Below are 25,529 nucleotides of genomic sequence, written 5' to 3'. Positions count from 1 at the left end.
ATGAATCATAAAATTAAAGCAAACAAAGGGAGGGAATAACTCAAGTATCTATTGTTAGTTCTTATCAGAGACAACATCTACATCCAAAACATGCTCAGCATTCTATATCAGAGACAACATCTACATCCAAAACATGCTCAGGAGTATAAGCAACAGCCTATCAATTAGGAGTCAATGTACAACAACTGATGAATTATAGACAGTTTAAAAGTAGAATAACTTTTAACAGCTTATTTTTTTTCCAAACCTCTTTCTCATTAAGAAAACCTCTTTGGATAAAGGAAAAAAAAAAACACATTTATACCTATCTGTTCATTGCTCTGAAGCAGAGCATATATAACAGCCCCAACCAATTCAAGCGAGCATTTAGATGACCAGATGACTGGACAAACTAGTCAATATGATAATAACATCTTTTTTTCAGTAGTGTGAATGGATTCTCATTAAAATTTCTCTATGAAGATATAGCTGGTCTCTTCCTATTTTAATTTATCATGACATTTATTAAATTATGATTTGTCTTTATATAGAGAGAGTTAAAGGACATTCTTATAGATTTTGTGAATTAATATTTTAAAATATAAATATTTCAGTACTGAAAATTTCCATGTCACTAACACATCTGTTTTTTGAAGTCAAAATATGTTCTAGTGTAGGAAACAATGGCAGAGCTTTCTGAAATTATTTATCATGTTTGCCTAAGAAAACATTTTATTGATTATTTATATCATCCTCTTTTTTATGTTATGATATTTTGCTTTAGGCTATATATATATGTATATATATACTTAATATTTAATATATACAATATATACTAAAAATTTATCCTACCACTAACAATTGATATTGACAGAATTATTTTTGTAAGTTTTGATAAAGTGGATAAGAAAATACCTAATAAAAAAACCAAGCAAAATGTAAGTGATTTTTCTTACTATGAATGTGTCACAACTAAACAGAGTGTGGAAGTCAACCTTAAATACTTAAGACATAATTTTTGATTTCATGGTGTTAATTAGTATCATAAATTGCTAAGTATTCTTTTTCCAAACTCTTAAACAATCTAGATAGAGCAAGATTTGAATGGTAAAACTTTTGGTGAATATTCAATATGATGAACTGGATACCTTGACTGCAGTCCAAAAGAACTCACACCAGTGATAACTGGAGGAAGTGGATTCATTTAATTTTCTTATGAATCCACATAGAGCAGCAAGTGCAAGGAACATGCATTTGATGCCTACAGCAAGAATTTCTATTGGCTTCTAGAAGAGTTGGAAGAAACCAATTGTAAGATTTACCTATTGCACAAAATTCCTCTACTGCTAGTATATTATAATATAACAAAGGACATGCAGATTTATAAACATAAATATAGGAAGGTGAGAAAATGTATCAAGTTCCATTGAAAATTCTCCATATGGTGTGATAGCCATAGTAATTGCATTATACATATATGGAATTAAAATCACAATATCATATAATCAGAGGTCTTACACTAATGCTCACCAAATTGTTAATTAATTATTTCAATGTCAGAGATAATTAAATTGAGTCAAGAAAACTGATGTTGTGATTTTGTTGTGATTTTTATATTTTTCAGTGGATTTCACCTGCCTGGTTATTGTGTTTTCTGGAAAGTGTACAGAAGCAGAATTCCAAAGCATCACATGAGAAATAGGGCAAAGGACAGACTGGAGATGAAAAAAAAATAGTAACAAACCATGTGATATCTCTGTGCTGAAAATATTCAAGAAAAAATGACCTGAGTTCTCCTTATAAACACTTTAATAATTTTGTTCTATGTTGTTCAAAATCTTTAAAACATAGCAGTGATATTGTAAAGTGTGTTGCCTATATAGCTATAAAGAACATTTTGAGTGTAAATACCAATTATCTTGAAACTGTACATCATAATCTTAAAAGAAGTGTGTCTGTGTCACGTAACTGCATGCAGACTGGGTGCAGATCCACAAGAAAGAGGTGGTCCACAAAATTCTGGATCCTTTAAATGTCAGATATAGCACCATATGTGAATCAAAAATACCTGCCATCATAAGCTTTAAACACGGCCCAATGGAAGATTGATGCCTTCCATATATATAAAAAAAATTTTTTCCTCTGTCTGATAGTCATTTGCATACTTCATAAATGCATAACTATGTTTTACTTCTTATAATTCTGTACCCATTGTAATAAAACATTATGTGATATTAAATGTCCATTAATCAATTGCTCTTTCCTCTGCTCTCAATACTTTAGTGTTATTCCCAGAGGCACTCAGCTTTCTCTTTGTCTCTTTCACACATATACACACAGACAAATAAATGAATGAATAAATATTTACGTTTAAATCTAAGGGGGAAAAGCCTTCTAAACTCATCAATGTGGGCTCCTCAGCAAGCTGCCATAAATTAGGTAGCTATAAAACTTCACAAATATATTCCACTGAGTCTTGGATGCAGGGATGTCTAAGAACAGATACTATTATTGTCAATGGCTGTAAGAATGGACTGTCTTTTCACACAGCTATCTGATGTGTTTTCACTTAGTGAAATACAGGGAAAACCTCTGAGGTCTCTTTTAGAAGGATACATGTTCTCTGCATGGGAGTTTTGCTATGGTGATATAATCATCTTCAAGAGCTTTCAAGTAACCATCACATGGGATTTTAGATTTCAACATTGCAAATTGTGAGAGTACACAAATAGACTATGACACCTTGTGCCCTTGTATATAATCATCTAACTAACACAAACTAAATGATTATAGCATCTATATGTATAATTGTCCACAAATTTTTATGGTCTTCCCACTGTAAATAGCAGGATCTCTTTCTATTACCCATATGTATGCAATGTTTCTGCAAAATAATAAAACTATGTTTTTATTTTAAATTAGGCAAATTTCATTTTGAGATAATTAAATTTTGAGAAAACAAGAATCTAAACATGTACTATCTAGTTTCTATTAATGAAAATGACTCAGAATAGTCAATGCAAATAAAGTGAGAATAGGTGGACATCTTCCTTGCAAATATCTACACATCAGCTTTATTCATTTTTTTAACATGAAAAGTCAGTGGAAAGGATGTAAAAGAGTGAGAAGAATAGCTCAAGGTTTTGCTGACCCAGCTGTCTGAGGTGCTGTTCTGGTCTGGGCAAATGGATGCTCATCAGGTAGAAAAGACAGTTGCCATAAATCAGAGCCTGTCAGGATCAGGCCCTGGTGTCAAACTGTGTTTATCAGACATGGTTACAGACCAAAGCCCACGCTGTAGGTTAATACAAAAATGCGGTGCACTATCTATGCACAGTGGGAGCTTAAAAATGAGTACCCAGCTACAGCTATGAACTTTCCAATTCTTTTTGACAGCAGTATGTGAGCTTTTGGTCTGCTCTCAGACCTCTTCCTGTTTCAAGTATCGCCTTGCTCCTTCTAGGAGGCTGTTGCAAATTTCCTCTTATGTTCTTAATTTCCTCTTATGGAACTATATTTCATTTGCTTTTGGGTTTTTTCACATGTTGCTGGGTATTTAGGCAAGGAATCACATACACTAAGCAGACCATCTACCCCTGAGCCCCAGTTCCAGTTTTTATTTGGTACTGCAGATGTTGCCAGTGGAAAGTACGGAATGTAAAATAATACATCTATGTTATATTTAAAATACTCCCATAGTTGTTTACAGCGTTCTTCCAATTTTCTTGTCTTTTCCTCTACACAAGCCTCTACCTTCTTCATGAAGTTACTCATAAGGCTACTTTCTTCTGCTTCTTCCAATTTTTGGTGTTCAGGTCTAGATGATGGAGGCGAGCTAGGTTCTGGTGATGCTGTATTGCTCTTCATTTTGCTGTATGTACTTCTGCCTTGACGTCTGCCCATCTCCTTGTGGTTCCTTCTTGGTCTTATCAGTGTACTTGTTTCACAAAGAGCTGACAGACTCAGGAAGACTCTCTCTCTTGTCCAAAAGGGAGTTCTCTTGTCCAACTCTTTGGTCCAGAAGGGAAGTCAGGGGCAAGCTCTGGTCCAGAATGGCAGTCGGGGACAGGCTGGGAGCTGGGGGCCGGTCTCTAAGTCTCAGGAAGTGGCTGGGGTCTTGGGCAGATGGGCGTGGGAGCAGGGCGCGGAGATTGCAGGGGCTTCCGGGGGGGCTGGAAAAGGGGATCCCTCCCGGTGGGACTAGAAGGGGAGCTGCCCGGTGGCCAGAACCCGGCGCCAAGCTGTGCAGGCCTCCCCGGAGTGGCTGGTGCCCAGGGATGGGGTCCGGGTTGGACCCGGGTACTCACCTCTGGTCCAGAAGGGAAGTCGGGGGCAGGCTGGGAGCTGGGGGCCGGTCTCTAAGTCTCAGGAAGTGGCTGGGGTCTCGGGCAGATGGGCGGGGGGCAGGGCGCGGAGACTGCAGGGGCTGTCGGGGGGCTTGGAAAAGGGGATCCCTCCCGGTGGGGCTAGAAGGGGAGCTGCCCAGTGGCCAGAACCCGGCGCCAAGCTGTGCAGGCCTCCCCGGAGTGGCTGGTGCCCAGGGATGGGGTCCGGGCTGGACCCGGGTACTCACCTCTGGTCCAGAAGGGAAGTCGGGGGCAGGCTGGGAGCTACAGTAATAAAAACAGCCTGGTATTGGCATAAAAACCGACATGTGGACCAATGGAATCGAATTGAAGACCCTGACATTAACCCACACACCTATGGACATATAATTTTTGACAAAGAAGCCAAAAGTGTACAATGGAAAAAAGAAAGCATCTTCAACAAATGGTGCTGGCATAACTGGATATCAGCGTGTAGAAGGCTGCAAATAGATCCATATCTGTCACCGTGCACAAAACTTAAGTCCAAGTGGATCAAAGACCTCAACATAAATCCAGCTACTCTGAACCTGCTAGAAGAGAAAGTAGGAAATAGTCTTGAACGCCTTGGCATAGGAGATCACTTCCTAAATATAACACCAGTAGCGCAGACACTGAGACAAACAATCAATCAATGGGACCTCTTGAAACTGAGAAGCTTTTGTAGAGCAAAGGATACGGTCAACAAGGCAAAGCGACAGCCTACAGAATGGGAAAAGATCTTCACCAACCCCACATCTGACAGAGGACTGATATCCAGAATATATAAGGAACTCAAGAAATTAGACATCAAAAGGACCAACAGTCCAATTGAGAAATGGGCTTTAGAACTAAACAGAGAATTCTCAACAGAGGAATCCCAAATGGCTGAAAGACATTTAAGGAATTGCTCAACTTCCCTAATCATCAGGGAAATGCAAATCAAGACAACTCTGAGATACCACCTTACGCCTGTCAGAGTGGCTAAGATCAAAAACACTGAAGACACTTTATGCTGGAGAGGATGTGGAACTAGGGGAACTCTCCTCCACTGCTGGTGGGAATGCAAGCTTGTACAACCACTTTGGAAATCAATATGGCGCTTTCTTAGAAAATTGGGAATCAATCTCCCCCAAGATCCAGCTATACCACTCCTGGGCATATACCCAAGAAATGCTCAATCATACCACAAGAGCACTTGCTCAGCTATGTTCATATCAGTATTGTTTGTAATAGCCAAAACCTGGAAACAACCTAGATGCCCTTCAACTGAAGAATGGATAAATAAATTGTGGCACATATACACAATGGAATACTACTCAGCAGAGAAAAACAATGACATCACACGGTTGCAGGCAAATGGTTGGATCTAGAAAAAATCATCCTGAGTGAGGTAACCCAGACTCAGAAAGACAAATATGGTATGTACTCACTCATAGGAAGATGCTAGATGTGGAACAAGGATGACTAGACTGCTACTCACATCACCAGTGAGGCTACCTGGAAAACGGGACCCCAAAAAAAGACACGGAGAAATGGATGAGATCTACATGAATAGCCTGGTTATGAGTGGGAACAATGAAGGGCGACAGTCGAGGGAAAGAGAGTGAGAGATCCTAGCTGGATCAAGAAAAGAGAGGGAGAACAAGGAATAGGAGACCATGGTAAATGAAGACCACATGAGAAGGTGAGAAGGGGAGGAAGCAGAGAGCTAGGGAGGCCCACGGAGATCCACAAAGATACCCCCTCAAAAGACTGCTGGCAATGGTCGCGAGACGGCAGGAACTGACCTACTCTGGTGATGGGATGGCCAGACACCCAGATAGTGGTGCCATAAACCCCATCCAAGGACTGAGGAATCTGAAGGCAGACATCCATGGCTGGGCCCCTGGTGGAGCACTGGGAGTCTAATTAGTGAGTAAGAAGAGGGTTTATATGAGCGAGAATTGTTGAAGCCAAGGTTGGATAAAGCACCGGGACAAATAACCAAATGAATGGAAGCACAGGATCTATGAACCAAAGGCTGAGGGGCCCCCAACTGGATCAGGCCCCCTGAACGGGTGAGACAGTCATTTGGCTTGATCTGTTTGGGAGGCAGCTGTGCATTGGTGCCAGGTCCTGGGCTCGTTGCATGAGTTGGCTGTTTGAATCCTGGGACTTATGCAGGGACACTTGGCTCGGTCTGGGAGGGGGGAATGGACCTGCCTGGACTGAGTCTACCAGGTCAACCCCGGTCCTCGGGGGAGACCTTGATCTGGAGGAGGTGGGAATGGGGGGTGGGCTGGGGGGAGGGGTGGGCGAGAGGGGGAGAACAGGGGATTCTGTGGCTATTATGTTGAACTGAATGGTGTTGTAAAATAATAATAATAATAATAATAATAATAAAAGAGTAAAGAGAGAGTAAGGAAAATATTAAGAATGACAAAACAAAATCATCAGGAAAATAAAGAATAGAGAATGCAAAAGAAGAATAAAGAAGAGGTCTAAAGGAAAAAAAAATACTCACATAGGCAATTAGGAAAAAACTTATGTTACTGCGATATGATTTCAATATTTAGGTTTTATGTGGGTATAATTTAGAGGTGAGCCATGAAATCTCTATGTGGCAAAGTACAAAATATTAGTAGGAATAACTCAATAGTAGTGAATACATTAGAGATAATTGCAATGAGGGAATAGATAAATAGTACGATAGTTTAATTAATTAAATTCTAGGTTCCTAGGTTTGTGTAGTTTCAATGCCCTTCAATCAAATGCATTTAAATGAATATTACATGCTCATTCTAAAGCACAGTTGAAAAGCAAAGCATCTAAAATGGCTAGAATAATCCTTAAAGTGCACGAGATGACTCAGGTGTGCATGTGTACACACTCACACACACAACAAACATTTGAAGGACTTAGTTTTACGCAATTCCTGCACTAGTCAAATTAGTTAAATGTTCCTATAAGGTTGTAGTGTTTAGTTTTTCTCTTTCTGTAAAAAAAAACATGGAAGAGAAACCACTGAAACAAAGAAGAGTTAACAAGTGATATATTCCATCAAGTTAGGAAGGAATGTCAGTCAGAACAAAAAACACCTGGTCAGTTCACAACGTGTAGGAAGTGAGAAAACTAATGATTGCTCCCAGCTAGTTTCCTCTCTTTGTTCCCTCTTATGAATCAATGTAGTACACATGACCAGAGAAGAATGCAATCCATATTTATTCTTTACATGGAAGATAATGTTGTGGAAGCTCCCTTACAGAAGCTTCGGTGTCTATGCTGATTCTAAATACAGTCAAACTGATAATGCAGATTAATTCTCAGGGATATCAAATAGATACATGGATAAAGATAAATGGATGGGACTGCACAGGTCTGTAATAGATCTCCCTATAAATGCAAATTTGAGCATAAACAATGACAACAAGGCCATTAGAAATGGAACATTTGTTTTTTATTTTTATAAGTGGCATTGGTAAAGCTGACTAGTCATGGGGGGAAGGAATATTCTTAACATTTATCTGCTTAAATATCAATAACCTAAAAACACATATAAATGAATTATGAAATATCAATGAATCAAAAGCATGGAAATAAACTAGAACTATAAAATCTCTATAGTGAAAACACGTAGTTAGGCTGGTTTGATAAAGTAGTAATTGTAGGTTCTTGTCCAAGATTCATCACTTTACTAGCTTCAGAAATAGGATAGGTTTCTTCCACCAGTTATGATTTTCCTCCTGTTTGAGCATGTCTATAGTCCAAATAGAGAGTTATTAATTAGCACCGAAATAAGCATGCCACTCTGGTGGTAATCTAATTGTACTGAAATGTGATTTTGATTGTATGTTAATAAATAAAGTTGCCTGGGGGTCAGAGCTATTAGAGCCATAGACAGAGTGTGGCGGTAGTGGCACACGCCTTTAATCCCATAGATCTCTGTGTGTTCAGGGATACAGCCAGCATTGGAGACATATGCCTTTAAGACCTAGGGGGTTGTACATTCAGACAGTGACGAGGCAGTCACGTGTTTGGGTTTACAACCAATGAGAAGGCAGAATGACTAGAAAAAACGACTTACACACAGGAAATAGCTCTCTTTTGGGAAGCTGGGACAGCAGGAGGAAGGGTGAGATTTTAGCTCTGAGCTCTGACCTCTCGGCTTTCTCTTTTACATTGTTTCTGTGTTTCTTATTTAATAAGACTGTTGGATACATCTACATGCCACTATTTTAAAGGCACCCTAAGTTTATTGAGCCATGCTGGCTCATAGGTGTTATAGCTAGGCACAATTATTGCCTACCTTCCTGCTTTGGAATTTTGCATGCCAACTTCTGATATCAGATATATTAGTCTTTAGGACAAAATCTTTCAAGTGAGATTGAGTTCAGATGTTTAAAATTCTGTGTCCAAAGAGTATGTTCTCTTCAGCTACTGGGACTTACTTTCAACTTCTGGGGGACAAATGAAGTAACAATAATAGCCTATAATATTTAGGGGCCTCTTGGTCATCCCTAACCAACAACACAAAGTGTGGCTTATTAAGCTCTTGGAGAAAATATTGTCATTCCAAGGGAAAAATGTAAGTAAAGTCACCACCCAATTGGTTATCTAATACCAAGTTACCAAGTGGTGAGACCTAAAATCATTATATACATATATTGTATATATATATTATATATGTGTATATAATATGTAAGTATATGTATGATGTATAAAATGAAAGCAAAGGAGGTCATGAACTTGAGAGAGAATAAGGTGAGTAAATGACATGGATTAAAGGGAGGAAAGAGAATGAGGAAAAATGATATAACTCAATTTCAATTTAATTGTTAAAAAAAATCTCCTCACAACTTATAGTAACATTATATTTTATATACATGAATTACAAGACAAAGTGGGAAAAACTATATGTGAAATGTATCACGAAGAGAAGTGAGAGAGATGGTACAGAAAACTACTTCGTTATCCTAGAACAGAATAGCAGGTATGATAGTTTTAAAAACCCCTATGAATCTACAGTGAGTATTGGAAGTATCTGATTAATGTTGAACAACAGGTTAGAATAGATGTTCTGTATAGGATACATTGAACAGCCAATGAAAGCATGAGGAATTTGTCCTGCATCATTGGTTTTTTAATGAATACAGCATGAAACATCACAATGGAAACAAAAATCATCCAATGTTGCAAATGTTCACATACTTGTAGCATAGCTGAAAGCTGTGTTAAATGTGAAAATGTGCTGTTTGTTCAAGTGCAAAATTTTACAACATTTTTCAAGCATTTTAACACTGGCAACACCTTAACCATGGCAGTTGTAATGGTTTAATGTGAGATATTCTCCACAGTCTGACATGGCTATATACTTGGCCCCTAGTTGTTGGTGCTGATTTGAGATGTCATATATCTCTCATGGTACAGGGCCTACCCACCAAACATAAGCCTCTAGGCAAAGCTTTGAAAAGTAGACCATGGTGGTCTAGTCATGACTCATGGTCTGCTAAGGTATAAACAAGCTATACGAAAATTTCCTGTCATCAATAAGTCAAGATGGTTTAACAGAGAAACTTTCCCTCTCATGAAACTGCGAGTCTAAAGTAAGCTCCCATCCTATAAATTGCTTCTGTCGTGTGAAAAGAAAAGCAACGGACGCAGTGGCCAATCACAGGAAGCTGTCTAACATCCAATTAGAAGACTGATATGCAAATTGCCATATGTACAATAAACTGTAATATTTTCCCATATTAACAGAAACAACTTAGAAGAAGGAAATAATTGTTGTGCCTGACGGTTTCAGATGATTTCGGTCCATCATTGTGGATAGCATTGCACAGCATGTGGATTCAAGGCAGCAGGATACATGACAGAAACTGTGTACAAGACAACAAGGACAAAGAAAGCACAAGGAACTAGAAGCCATCTAGAACCTTCAAAAGTCAAGCCCTAATGACATCCTGGCACCAACTGGTCCCCTCTTTCTTTTTTTGTCTTATATTGTTGATTTTTACTTCATTTTTATTTGTTTTATTTATTCTTCTCTCATACATTGCAACCTGGTCAAAGTTTCAACACACTCCATTCCTCCTAGTTCCTCTTTCGCATACCCTTTTCCCAAGATCTACTCTTCTTCCAAATTAGAAAAAAAAATTAATTAACCTGTGCTTGACATTTCAAATTCAGACAATCACACCTTCCCAAACTTTAAAAAAATATTTTCACTGCTTATATTGTAAGTAACTCTTAAAGGCATTGTATTGAGCCTCCAATACAGGAGCTATTTTGCAGATATATCTATTATGACTGGGATCCACAACTCTGAATTTTGATTGGTTATGGTTTTTCAAGTCAACAGACTCAACAGATGGAGATCTATTGCAAAGACAAGTTTTCTTAATAAGGATGAGGTATACAGGTATATTGATCGATTATCAAATATTAAATGCTATTCCTGAAAACATGCACACAAGTTACATTTTACAGAATGCCTGGGTAGTATTTAAGAAGATATATGTATACACATATGCATATATGATGCAGCAACAGTTAATGAATAAAGAGAGATGACTTTGAAGGAGAGTCAGGAAAGTTATATGGAAGGATTAGGAGTGAGGAGAAGAAAAGGGAATATGATAATGTAATTATTATAATCTCAAAAATAAAAAATTGAAAACTACAAAAAAGAAAAAATGTATTATATTCAACAAAATAAATAAGACACAGGACAAGAAAAAGAACTATGACCTTGCATTACATAAATCAAAGCACAGGGACAGCTGGTGTAAGTTGCTCTGTTACGATAGGGTGGGGTATTGTTACCTGAAGAAAAGACTGAAACTAGAGAGAGTTCAATAGCAATTCTAAATACTGCATACAGTGTTTTAGATAAATTTTATAATATACCAAAATGAAAATTAACAGGTAAATTTTGCATCACTACTAATATAGTCCCATATTTACCTAGAAAAAATGATTCTATGTCTATCATGAATAGACAAATATGTCCATCAAGATACTTCTGAAAGCATGCAAAATTATTTAGATTAATGCAAATAAAAACATCAAGCCAGGCAGTGGTGGCACACGCCTTTAATCCCAGTACTCGGGAGGCAGAGGCAGGAGGATCTTCGTGAGTTCAAGGCCAGCCTGGTCTACAGAGCGAGATCCAGGAAAGGCACAAAGCTACACAGAGAAACCCTGTCTCAAAAAACAAAACAACAACAACAACAAAAAAAACAAACAAACAAAATCATAGGTTATTGTTTACTAACATTTTGCTAAGATAAGTACATTAACTTATGAATTTAAGGATATAGATTTAAGTGCACCTGTTTCCTAAATGCATTTTAGATGAATCAGTATGATATAATAGGAACTGTTAAATTGGTTATTTTCACTTTAAAGGTTGATTATAATTTCAAAATACCATACTTTTGAGTTATTGAACTGGTTTTGGTTTGCTAAGTTTGTACATGTGTCAAGGATTTATCCGATTTCTCTGCTTTCTCTTAAACCAAGCACTCCACCATAGAGTGTACTTTGACATTGATCCCCTTCTTATCACTGAACATGAGCTCTGAATATTTTCATTGAATTTCTTTTTGATAATTTTTTTGTTTTACTTATTTTTTCCTTAAAATTTGATATGAATGACTGATTTCATCTTCTCAAACATGTCTGTTCTGTTGACTTTGTAGATTCCATTATAGTAGTTTAGCATTTCTCTGAAGTCTTTTTCACAATTTAGGAAATGCATTCTTTTCTTACCATAAATCTCTGACATATTGACCCCCAGGTAATTGTTTAGACCTCTACCCTCTGCATTCTTTACACACTTTCTTAGTGATATTACCTGAGTGACATTATCTGCTTCCATGGATTCATCTACACATTGTTGAGATTCACAAAGCTCTTTGCAGACTTTTCATTTTTAATTTTTAATAGGGTATAGCCTTTTGACATTTCCCTAGCTTTCCACAAGGTAGTAGATGCTTCACTTTTGGGTCAATTTTTATCTTCCCAACCCTTCCTCTTACATGAGCAGTGAATAATGTGGTATAAATATCCCAGTGGTGAATAAGATGCATACTTTTCTGTGAAGAGGCTCACTCTTGCTCATAGGACATGGAATAGAAGAGAAGGGGTTCATTATTTCAAGCATAGTGGTATAGTGCACAAATTCACTCAAAGTATAGTACTTTCATTACCTGATATTGTACAACAAGTCCACAAAGTCAATGTGTGAAATGTTAACTATGAAACATGAAAGTTTTAGAGAATATGTCTTTAATAGGAGAGTGGATTTTGAGGTCCTTACCCTTGTGGTTATCATTACTTTGGGAGTGAGTTATTGTAGTTGCTACTAACATGTGAAGGGTAGCTAAGTCAAATTCCATTTCTCATATTCTTTCTCACCATGGCATTCTTTCTCCTATGTCATATCATACCCAAAATATCCACTCTAGATATGATCACTCAATCTGGGATTTTCCAGACTCCAAAGCCATGTGTCAAACTTGAGTTTCTTATATATTTATTCATTATGTATCCTGTATTCGGCCAGCAGGTATGCCTAAACTCCAGAAGATGGTATTGGACTATATTATAGGTGATTGAGAGCAACCTTGCTGTTGCTGGGAATTGAACTCCAAACCTCTGGAAGTGCAGCCAGTGCTCTTAATTTCTGTGCCATCTCTTCAGCTCCCAAAAGTTTATTATTTATATATTTTTTAAGGTATAAGTGCTCCATCTTCATATATTCCTGCATGCCAGAGAGGGCACCAGATACCCTTATAGACAGTTGTGAGCCACCATGTGGTTGCTGGGAACTAAATTTAGGACCTCTTAGAAGAGCAGTCAGTGCTCTTAACCATTGAGCCATCTCTCCAGACTGAGATTTTTACATATCATGTAACATGTAATACTCTTCTACAATAGCACTGAACAAAAATAGTCATGTTTTGTTTTTTTGTGAGCACTTTTCTCTCTCCTATCTCTCATTATATTATCACACTGTTTACACTTCAGAAAAAGTGACTTGTATCTTGTCTTTCTTGTCATCACTTATTGTAGAAAAGCAAATGAAGACTGAATAATTGTATAAAAAGGAACTGAAAATGTGGTTTATGCTTAATGACAAACTAAGAGTATTCTTAGTATTCTTTATATATATTTGTCTCCATCTATACATTCCTCCTCCGAATCCATTCTTCTCCTCTTCCTCATTGAATGAGCAAATTTAAAAGGTCATATGAGACAGAACTGAGGTCTTTATTTCTAGGGTTCCTAAAGAGAATCAACAATCTGCGATGGTTTTTAATGGAAAAATTATCTTTGTGAAATTAAATCATTTAAAGAATAGAAAAAGATATCCTCATTGTAATGAAAATTAATACCAAAACCAGAACTTTCCAGGGTAATTTTCCGACTGATACCATGTTAAGAGCGATGACCATAGTTGGTTGAAAGGGATACTTCGGTTGTTTGTGTGTCATGTCTCCCATGGGAAGACTGACAACTGTAAGTACACTCATCCATCTGTTTGCATCCACCGGAGTAGGTAAAACTAGACATATTGCTCTTATAGTTCCAAAGCCAAGCTCTTGGGACAAAAATCAAGATTTAATTGCAAACAATATTCATGTTTGTAGGCAACATCTATCACCACCAATGTCTAAGTAGATATTAGCCTGGTACAAATCTACAAACTTGTTTGGTCAATGAGGATACTTAAAAGCCAAGATTATAGGAATTATGCCAATGTTTTATTATGTGGCTGTTATTTTCACTAAACAAAATAATTTAAAGTAACAGAATATGAAATATAAAAACAAAAGGAGGCAGAGAATAATAAAAGAAACATATTATTTCTACCATGGATATTACACAAACAGAAACCAATATTGCCATCTGGGTACCGACACAGAGCCAAGAAATTCTACACACAAAAATCAGGTTTTTAGATCTGATGGTCTCATGCCAGCACAGATTCAGCAAACCATTACCAGTCAGACATAAAAGACTTGATGAGTTCAGCGTGCAATCACAGACAGGCCTCCATGGAGACAGTCTTTGTCACAGTGCAGACGCTGTCACAGTGCATCCCTCAGGAAAATGAAGGCTATCCAAATGGGAACAAATGGGAGCATTTTATCAAGAACTTTTTGTGGTGAGAGAGTTAGTGTGTGATTCTTAGAATTTCAAAACCAGCAAGGGAATAGGAAAGCTTTGAATGAAAACGTTGAGTATATGCTGACTCTATTTGGAGGTGTCAGTCAGTTCAGGAAGCTGAACCATAAAGTAGTAATGTGATATCTCAATGTGGGTTTTTAATGTTTCCTGGTCATGCTTCTTTTGTTCAGTTGTGGAGCTCAAACTCAAAGCCTGTGCATGTTATGTTAGTTGTCCAACATCCCTAACCATTGATAACCCCATATTGGAAATAGGGCAAATATTATTAAAAGTTGGAAATTATTTTACAGCTCAGAACTATTCTTTAATGTTTGATGATGATTGCTGAAAACATTGTAGTCAGGATTTTGTGTGTCTAAGTTTTCTACTATTGGCTCTGAAAAATTTTGGTAGAGCTGGTTTCATAACTAGATCTTGGGAAAGGTCATGGGAAAGGCCTTCCCTTGGATCTATGGCTTCTATCAGTCCTGCTACTTGGGGATATAGAGCACATGGTAAGAGAAGTGAACTCTATGTGTATCCTACATATGTTGAGATGAGTTCCATGAGAAATAATAATGCAGTGTAGAAAAAAGTATTGATTGTATTGATAAACATAAAAGTGGCCAAAAGCATTATAGAAAGGGTGACCTGTAAGGTCTCACGTATGTATGTGCCTCTCCACCTGTATACTGAGGAAATGTCCAGAAAATTGTTGCTTATTTGATGATTAGTTCCCCATAAAAAGTGAGCAGATAGTACAAATGAAGAAACCTCTTGTTTGTAGGTTTGATACCTAGAAATTTTACAGCAAAACAACCTTAACTAAAGTGCATGACATCCTCTACAATGCTGAACCTGAGATGTTTAACTCAAACATATAATTTAGCTTCCACTTTTGTGTTACTTTGACCCTTTTCAACCTTCCCCCAATTTCCAAGATCCCCTACCCACCCAATTCAGTGACCTCTTTTCTCTTTTGTTAGTTACACCATTCAAGTCTAATTTATGCTGCATATGTATTTTGAAATGTAACCTTCCACCAGAGCATAATCTACTTACCAGGGGCTAAACACTTGAATAAAACCAAAAATATTACACACACACACATACACACAGGTACACATGTACACCACATGCACACATGCACACACACATGCATAAGCATATATGTATAAATATTTCTTTTCGTGTATACACATATGTGTGTATACATAGACATATATGTAAACATATGCACATACACATATGTATATATGTATGCATATATACATTATGAAAACTTCTAATGCATATATTAGGAAACTTCTAGAATAATAGGTTTTGATATGGGTTTTTTCGGAAATAATTTTAGTTTTATTTATTATTCTCCAAATTAATTCCTCTATACTGCTATGCCATTTTCCACCCTCAATTAACTCTTTATGTTCCAACTGGCTTTGTAGTTAACATTTTAACTGTAGTTATTGTGTTTATATAATAACATTAGAAAATTAAAAAAAAACCTTGAGATTAATATTTTCCATCCTTAGGCCTTATGAGGCCTTAATGAAATTATAGATAGGGTAAAGGAATGCAGGCAAAAGAATGGATACAGAAAATGTGGTAAATTTACACAATGATGTACTACTCAACTTTAAAAAAAATGACATCATGAAATTTGGAGGCAAATGGATGGAACTAGAAAAAAATCATATTGAGTGAGGTAACCCAGACCCAGAAAAACAAACATGGTATGTACTGACTTATAAGTGAGCTGTTAAGTAAAAGTTAATCATTTTATAATCCACAGAGGCTAGGTAATAAGAGAGGCTCAAAAGGGAAGCATGGATCTTTCTAGGAAGAGGAATTGGAATAGATTTTGGTGATGGACAGGTGGCTGATAAGGGTGGGAAATGGAGAGATCAGGTTGGAGTAGGAGGAATGGAGGGAGAGAGTATTGGTAGAGACAATCTAAATTAGGGGACATTTGAGCAGAGATGTGGAAACCTAGAACAGGGGAAATTCCTGGTAATCTTCAAGAGTGACCCTATGGGAGACTCCCAGCAATGCAGAATATGGAACCTGAACCTGCCATCTTCTGTAACCAGGCAAAATGGGACTGGGACACCAACTCAGCCACAAAAACCTTTGACCTATCATCTGTTCTGCCTGCAAGATATGCTGAGGTAATGCTGGCAAACACTTGTGGAAGGGGCCAACCAATGGGTAGTACAACTTGAAGCCCATGACAAGAGGGAGCTCATGTTTGACACTACAAGTATGGATAAGAACCAGAAGCTGGAAAGCCCAGAGACCCAGTACAGAAATAAACACAACTGGAAAAAAATCAACAAAATGATTCCTAATGATATTCTGCTACACTCATAGATTGGTGCCTATGAGAGAGGCATCATCCAGCCACTGATGGGCGCAAATTCAGAGAGCCACAGCCAAACACTAGACTGAGCCAGGGAAACCCCATAGAAGATTTGGGATGGGGGACTACAGCAGCCAGAGTGGTCAAGGAGACCACAAGAACACTGCCCAAAGAATCAACTTCTGATGGACATAAAAAAGATGTGGTGCAGGGGGGAGGGGCTAGGTCCAGCCCCAGCTTGGTATGTCAGCCAGTGTTAATTACCAAGGAAGGACTTGCCCCTAATAAGAAGGGAATGCAGGATAGGATTGAGGGGAGGTAGAAGGGTAAATGGGAGAAGGAGAGGGAGGGGGAACAGTGATTGGTTTGTAAAATGAATTTTTTTTAAAATTAAAAAATAAGGATTCATCTGTAAGCTGGCTTTTTGGAGCCAATTACTTATGGTGGGATGCCTTGCTCAGATTTGATGCAGGGGGAGGGGCTTTGTCCAGCCTCAACTAATGTACCAGGCTTAACAGACTCTCCATGGGGGGCTTATCTTTTTGGAGGGGGAGATGAGGGGTGTGTTGGAGGGGGAGGGTGGGGGAAACAGGATGAGGGATGAGAGGGGGACCTGTGGTTGACATGTAAAATAAATTTAAAAAATTTCTTAAATAAAAATGAGTGCACATCGCAATTGTGTAACATTCCTATATCATGAGACTCTTCAGGAATTTGGACTATATGCTTTGTCTCATTTTTCCCCAGATCAAAAAAAACTGTTCCTGTATTTCTTTTAGGGAATTCTTTTCAGTCACATAAGAAGAACAAAAATCCACCAAAGACAAAGAAAATTTATTTATCTTGCTTGATCTTACATTTAGAATTCTGAAATTTCTGAATAAGACATGAATTAAATTTTTTCAAAAGAGATTTCACATACTCATTCCCTTGATGAATGGCCTGGAATTCACTTCAAAAATAATGCTTATCTAGTTTTAGCTCTTCAGAAAAGACATGACCCAGAAGATTAAATCACATATTGGTTGCTCAGGGCTTTCATAGAGTAAAGGCATAATCCTCAGTCTTTTTCTATTTTAGTAATAAATTCTCCCATGAAATATATACTTCTGTATTATATCATTTTTAGATGCTGTATTATCTATAACTTACATTTGCTCTGAATTCTTGACTTTGCAATTTCTTTCACCATCTTAACATCTTAATTTTTCCCAAGATGAAATATGTCTACAAAAAAGGACTGGCTTTATTTTGTCCTTTATTCTATTCACCCCTGGAAGAGGTGAGTAGTAGTCTTTGACTAGTATTCTCAGTCAATCCAATGGGCTATAAGATTTAATTTCTAGTATTTAGTAAAAATTATATACATTTTGTTTTTTTTCTGTCTCTACTGTCCTAAGCTTAAGCCACATTATTTCTAAATGACTATCATAACATTTTCTTAACTTGAGAGAATAATTTGAGATCACTTGTGCCCGTGAATTCAAGAACAGTATAGACAGCATAAAGAATTTTCATTTCAAATATGGGTTGAAAGAAAGTAAAAAACAGTAGGAAGAAATGAAAGAAAGAAATAATGTAGGCAGAGAAGAAGAGAAACGAATTAATGTGTATTTTGAGCATTATCTCATTTCAACTTTAGACAACTGATTACATAACTCCATTGTCAACTGTATACTCGTGGTTTCCCAGTTAAAGATACCATGGGATAGCAGATTGAAACAGAGCATGATAAATACACTACTGATTTGCTAACAATGTCACGTTAATATTCAAAATTGAAAGGCTACATTGACACAAATAATTTTTATATATATACATATATATGTGTGTGTATATACATATATATGTGTGTGTATATACATATATATGTATATATATATCACATTCCCCATTACTCTCTTGATCAATTGTCATGAATTATACACACAGACACACACACACACACACACACACACACACACACACACATATTTAAAATATATATTGCTTTCTTGAACAATTTATGGCATTTTAAATTTAACTAGGTATATTCATTTTCATGGATACATCCCAAAACATTATATCAAATAACAGAATGATAAATCAAACTTTAAGTTAGCAATAAATCCATATTAGTCTTCTCATCATTTGTTTTGTCAAAAATACACTTTTCTGTAGATGAAATGGCTGTTCTAAAGTTCTGTTCAACAACTTTCATATTTACTAAAGTATCAAAAATAACCAAGAAACAGATATACAATAAAATGCACAAATAAAATTGAACTTATACTTAATTTAGATAGTAAATGTACATATATTTTAAATAATCTCATACCTTCATATCTAAAATCATGCATTATAGAACACTTACATGTCATTCCCAATGTATTATTTTTTACTGAAACAAGAAACCCTCAGACATGATCTAGTTAATGTTTTTGAGTGAGTTAAACCTTATGATCCATATAAATATCAATGCAGACATTTGAATTGTACCAAGGAACCAATATAACATTTGATTTAAATTCTTTTGAAAACAATACATCAAGCTTTGAAGTAAAAAAGAAGAGACATATACTATAATAAAAGATACAGTTAGACTGCCTAAATAAATAATAGTAAAATAAAGCAAACACAAACATCACTCAATATAAAACAAAATGGACACATGTAAAAATGAGGGACTGGAGAGATGGTTCAGTGATTAAGAGTACTTGCTACTCTTACAGGGGACATGAGTTCACTCCCTAGCATCAATAGCTCACAACTGCCAAAAACTCCAGTGTCGAGGGGTCCAAGGCCCTTGTATAACCTCTTTAGTCACTGTATAAATATGGTATAAACAGTCACTCTCAGTTACACACGTACATAGTTAGTAAATAAATCTAATAACTTCTCATACTCCCCACATTAAAGTGACTTAACACTAGTAATTTTGTATTGAAGTTTTTAAAAATTATAAAATTATTTAAAATATTTGCTTTCATCAAATGCCATTTTAAAACAACCACAACGGAGCAATCTTCATTATAATGATATTCCAAAGGATAGCATGAAAAAAATAATCAAACATTTACAATAGGTATCATTGAAATAAAATGAATCTAGTAATCTAGGGGTTTACAGATGCCTATCTTTATCCATCTACATGTCTCTAGGTTTTTAACATCACCACACTGCATTCACAAAGCTCAGTGGATTAGAATTTACTTGCTAGGGGGATAAACACACTGACCAAAAGCAACAGGCTACAGTCCATCACTAAAGAAATTCAAGGCAGAAACTCAAGACAGTAACTTAGAGGCTAGAACTGAAGCAGAAATTAAGGGAGAGTGCTGCTTACTGCCCTAATCTCCATGGGTGCTTAGCCTGATTTATTATAGCACCATCCCAGGTATGGCACCATCCATAGTGAGCTGAATTCTCTCACATTAACCACTTTGGAGGTTTGAAAGAAAATGGCTCCCATGGGGAGTAGCATTATTAGGAGGTGTGACTTTGTTGGAGAAGGTGTGGCCTTTTTGAAGGAAGTATGTCACTGTAAGGTGGGCTCTAAGGTTTCCTATGCTCAAGCTACACTCATTTTGGAATAAAGTTCACTTCCTGTTGCCTGAAAATCCAGATTTAGAAACCTCAGTTCCTTCTCTAGCACCATGTCTGCCTGCACACAGCCATGTCCTGCCATGATGATGATAGACTAAAGCTCTAAAATTGTAAACCACCCATAATTAAATGATATTCTTTGGTAGAGTTGCTGTGGTCATGGTGTCTCTTCACAACAATAGAAACCCTAGGTAACACAAGTTGGTACTAGGGCCTGGGGTATTGCTCTGATAGGTCTGACCAAATTTTGTTGTTTTGTTTGTTTGTTGGTTGGTTTGAGGAATATGGATTTTTAAGATCATAGATTAGAAAATCAGTTGAAGACTTTATTTATTATTATTATTTTGTTTTGTTTTGTTTTTCGAGACAGGGTTTCTCTGTGTAGCTTTGCGCCTTTCCTGGAGCTCACTTGGTAGCCCAGGCTGGCCTCGAACTCACAGAGATCCACCTGCCTCTGCTGGGATTAAAGGCGTGCGCCACCAAGCCCAGCTTCAGTTGAAGACTTTAAATGGTGGTTAATGGGCCATCGTTGTGGGAACATTGCAGTGGGTAGCTGTTCCAGCTTTGACCTGAAGGTACTAACTACCCCTAGAGATGCAAATGCCATGCCGACCTATGACATGCCCCTGGGGCGGGGCTGAGACATGAGCCTTTAAAACCCAAGATTTGGATGTGCTGGCTCTCTTGGTTACTGGTGATCCTGGATGCTGGAAAACAGATGGAGTCAGAGTTCACTAGAGAACCTTGCTGGACTGCACCTCACCTCTCCTCGTTCCTGTAACCAACCCCTTTACTGGCTGTAAGTTAGCCCCAAATAAACCTCCTTTTTAACTATGAGGAATTGCCTTGATAAATCCCCACATTAGAACTTGGAAGACAGTGGTGCTGAGGGTGATTTGACTGTGGGGGCCTGGCTCAAGAGATTCCAGAAGAGAAGAATTTTAATATGTTGCTTAGAGAATGTTCTTGTCATATTTTGGTGAAGAAAGTGGCTGCTTTCTGCCCTTATCTGAAGAGTCTGACTCGGGCTAAAGTGAAGAAATTTGGATTAATTCTGTTGGTTAAGGAAATCTCAAGGGAGCATAACATAGACTCTGTTGTGTGGTTATTAGTGTTAACTCTAACATTTAACATTCTAAGATTTATAATGAAAAGGAGCAAGCTGAGCAAGAAAAATTAAAAAATGTACAATTTGGGGAGAAAAGCAATACCAAGAAGTGAAATGGAGCCCAGTTCTGTGTTCAAGAAGATGAACAGATTAAGAACTGGAATAAAGGGAGGAATGACCTCAGGGCAAGACTCCACCCAGTTTAGCTTCCAATTTGTGAAAAGAGATTAAGAAAAGCTTAGAGCCAGGTGTGGTGGTACAAACCTTAATCCCAGCACTCCAGAGGCAGAGGCTGGCAGATCTATAAGATTAAGGCCAGCCTGGTCTAAAGATCCAGTTTCAGGACAGCCACTTAGGCAGTGAAGGAAACCATTGAAAGCATAAAGCTTCAAAGGTGAAGATGTATTTGAACAAGGGGTCCATTTTTCAGCCTTAGCAAGCAGCAGAACCTGGCAGCTTCGGCCACATGGTTCTGGCTTTAGAGTCAAGGGTAGAAGAAAGGGCTTACAGAATCTTCCTTAGTAACTAAGGAGAGCCTCTGAGGCCAGGTATGTGTCAGGGGTGTCTCTGAATGGAGCCCTAGAGAGGCCATTGTGTGAAGCTGTGAAGTTGAAGCCTGAATTGCCTTGGAGATCCCAAGATGAGATTAGAGATGCCAGATGCTGAAGAAAGCTGCTAACAGGGAGTGGAACCAGCCCAAGAGAAAGAAATGTGTTGCAGTCAACAAAACTGAAAAGAGGTTGAGATCTGAAGAGCGTTTTGACATCAGACAGTAAGATCTTGTGAGGCTGTGGAGCATCAGATACCCTTGTTCAAAATTGTTACATTCCCATCATTACAGCCATAATGGAAAATTGTTCCTCAAAATATTAAAAATGGAGCTGTCACATGACTCCGTCCCAGTTCTCACTAAATGTTATTTGCGGAGATAGATATGTTTATCCTGACAGAAATAGTATACAATATATACACACATCAAATATTATATAGTACTCTATTAATATGTAAATTTTTATGATTTTATCTGTTATAAGTGAGTGTCATAATAGTTTCTATTTGTTATAAAATATTTTTCTCTCCATTTACCTATGACAATATTTATAATTACCCTCAACAAATACTTTCTATGAATACAATACCCTTGTAGTACATATCATATACTTCTGTAACAATTCATAATAGTAGCAAGTAGGAATGAAATAATTTTATGTTTGGGAGTTGCCACTGCATGAGAAAATGTCTTATAAGGTTTCAAGATTAGGAAGGTTGAGAATCACTGATCTGGATACTTAATATCTTCCTGGAAGACTTTACCATGAATTGCACAGTTATTTCTGAGTTTTACAGAAGCAGAATTGATTGTAAAACTGATTTGCAGTCCCACATATCTTCTATAGGGCAGGTTTAGGTTTAATCCAGCACAGTTTTAGGGTGTTGTTAAATCTTACACCTGCTTTTAATAACATTAACATCGTTTTAACATTTGGAGATATATAAGTATATAGAATGATGTATGATTCTGTCCAATGTGCTTTATTTAAAAAACAAACATAATTCATCATAGGACCTGAAGCATGTTAAATTGTGAAATACTGAGAGTGTATATTCTATTTGGCCCAGGATACTAGGAAGAAAGTTTCAGACTTTAGACCATCCAGTTCAAACACAAGTAAGGCTTTCCTGTTGTAGTGACAACATAACTAAAACTCTACTACCCATCATTACCAATGTTTTCCTTTAGCACACATTGGTTGGTTATGACATCACACAAGAAAAAAAAGGAATAGGCTTTTGATGGTGTAGATAAATAAAAACATTACAAAAATATCAATAGAATGTATGTAGTTTCATACAAAATAATTTACTCTGCAATGTATTGTGGCTTTTAATTAAATTACATATTTTAGTTCAAACACTTCATTTCACTTATAACCTTCAACTGTGTAAGATCCACCCTTTTTGGGGAATAGCTAATTATCTTTTTCTTTGTTATGGAAGTACTTGGCTATTATTTTACACCAAATGCAGTTGTGTAGAGAGAAGATAACCATTCGAATCCTATTAATTTCTTATATGGTTTGTGTATGCTCATGAATTAACTTTTTCAGAAAAGCATTATAGAGCAATGTTTTTTTGGATTAATAGGTATTTACAGCAATACTTACCCAATTTTCTCCAACTGTAAGGCTGACTTCACGGATGTCCTTGACAATTCCTTCTTTACTAACGCCCTGGCTTCAAGCAGAATATTTCGAGGCAGAATAATGAGAGAGCTTGCTTGCTTTAGCGCTGCTTCCCCTTTTAAGAAAAGCAGGCTTTCTCAGAGTATCTGTTGCATGAAATTGTGTCTTGCTTTTCTAACTTTTCATCTATTATCTAAATTTGTTTTTCTCAGTTAAAGAAAGAGTCAAGTTCCCTAGAACAACTTTACTATTTATTTTTAACATAAGCAAATTATAGGAGAAAGAACATCAAATTCAAGGAAGCAATGAGTTCTTCCACACATCATGTAACGAAACATTCATTGAAAGTATAAGATTGTTAACTGTGTGTATGAATGTAAATATATTCCCAAGGCAGGTACTTATTTATATTTACTCCTTCTGTAAAAACTACTTTGAAAACATTTCTTCTACTCAAACATATTTTGGAAAATTGCAACATGGTTATATTCACAATCACACAAAAAATTCACTGAAGCTCATTCATTAAAATAGTGTATCAACCTTCAATGTCTGTTCATATAGACATAGATTTCCTCATGGGTATACAATCAAAAAACTCTATTTGAAGTACTCAATCCATGACAAGAATTCACCATCCACAAAACCCTACAACTCATCTAGAAAGTTCCTTACAATTCTACTATGTAGGTATTCATATCTCCTTGAGTATCCTTGAAACTTCACAACCATTGTCCTTCATGTGAAATCATATGTTCAAGTTTTCCTGTCTGTAGACATGAATTTCATATTTTACTACAATGTAAGATACTTAGTAAGTGTTATGAGTGCTTGGGAACAGAGAAATAGATAACTTTGTCCTAAAAGTTTTAACAACCTTCTTAGACAATGTGTTATACTGTTTTCTGAAAGTGAAAAAAAAAATAAACTGAAAAATGTTCCTACTGGGACTGTAAGTTAAAAACTTCAACCCATTGCTTAAAACTTTCAGAGAAGAAATGTTTTTATTCATTTATATTTTTTATCAGTCTATATTTTCCTTAACCTGGCTTTTACTAATGGACCTTATTAGATTAAGAGGTAACATAACTGATATATGCAACAAAATTATAGAATAAAAATTCAAATAGAAATTTACATTATTTGAGTGAAAAAAGAACATCTAATTTTCCAAGTTAAGAGTATTTAAAAGGACTAGAAAGATTGTTCAGTACTTAGCAGCATGTATTACTCTGCCAGAAAAACCAAATAACACATATCAGATGGCTACAGCCATCTGTAACTCTAGTTCCAGGGCCCTTCTGGCCTCTGCAGGCATCTGTTCTCACATATACACATACATTCACTAAACAAATGAACATCACATGTAATTAAAAATAAAATTAAAAAAGGAAAGTATAGGACAGCATGGGTTTCATTTTGTCTAATCTCATTAATCAAAGTTAAAGCATTTTCTTGGTTCTAGAAAGGTGAATTCATTTTTGCTAACTCGACAGTTGAGATATTAAAGCAATACATATGCAAAATTATAATCAAGTAAAGACTTTTTAACAATTAGAAATTGTGATACCTGTAAATATCTAGAGTGCAGCCTGAAAAGACGGTTTCTGATTTTTTTCAGTGCCTTTCATAGAAAGTACTAATAAATCTTTGAGAAATTCTCTGATCATTTGCATTTACTAAATGCAGAGTATTTGTAGATTGTTCATGCTCCCATTCATTATATGACCATAACATGTATGGACTTTATGCAAAGATTTGGTGCTTCAAAAATTACACTTATTTATTTTTATTTGTGTGTGTGTGTTTGTGTGCGC

Source organism: Peromyscus maniculatus, chromosome 15 (genome assembly GCF_049852395.1).
Source record: "Peromyscus maniculatus bairdii isolate BWxNUB_F1_BW_parent chromosome 15, HU_Pman_BW_mat_3.1, whole genome shotgun sequence".
NCBI lineage: Eukaryota > Metazoa > Chordata > Mammalia > Rodentia > Cricetidae > Peromyscus > Peromyscus maniculatus.
This window is presented reverse-complemented; position numbering follows the sequence as displayed.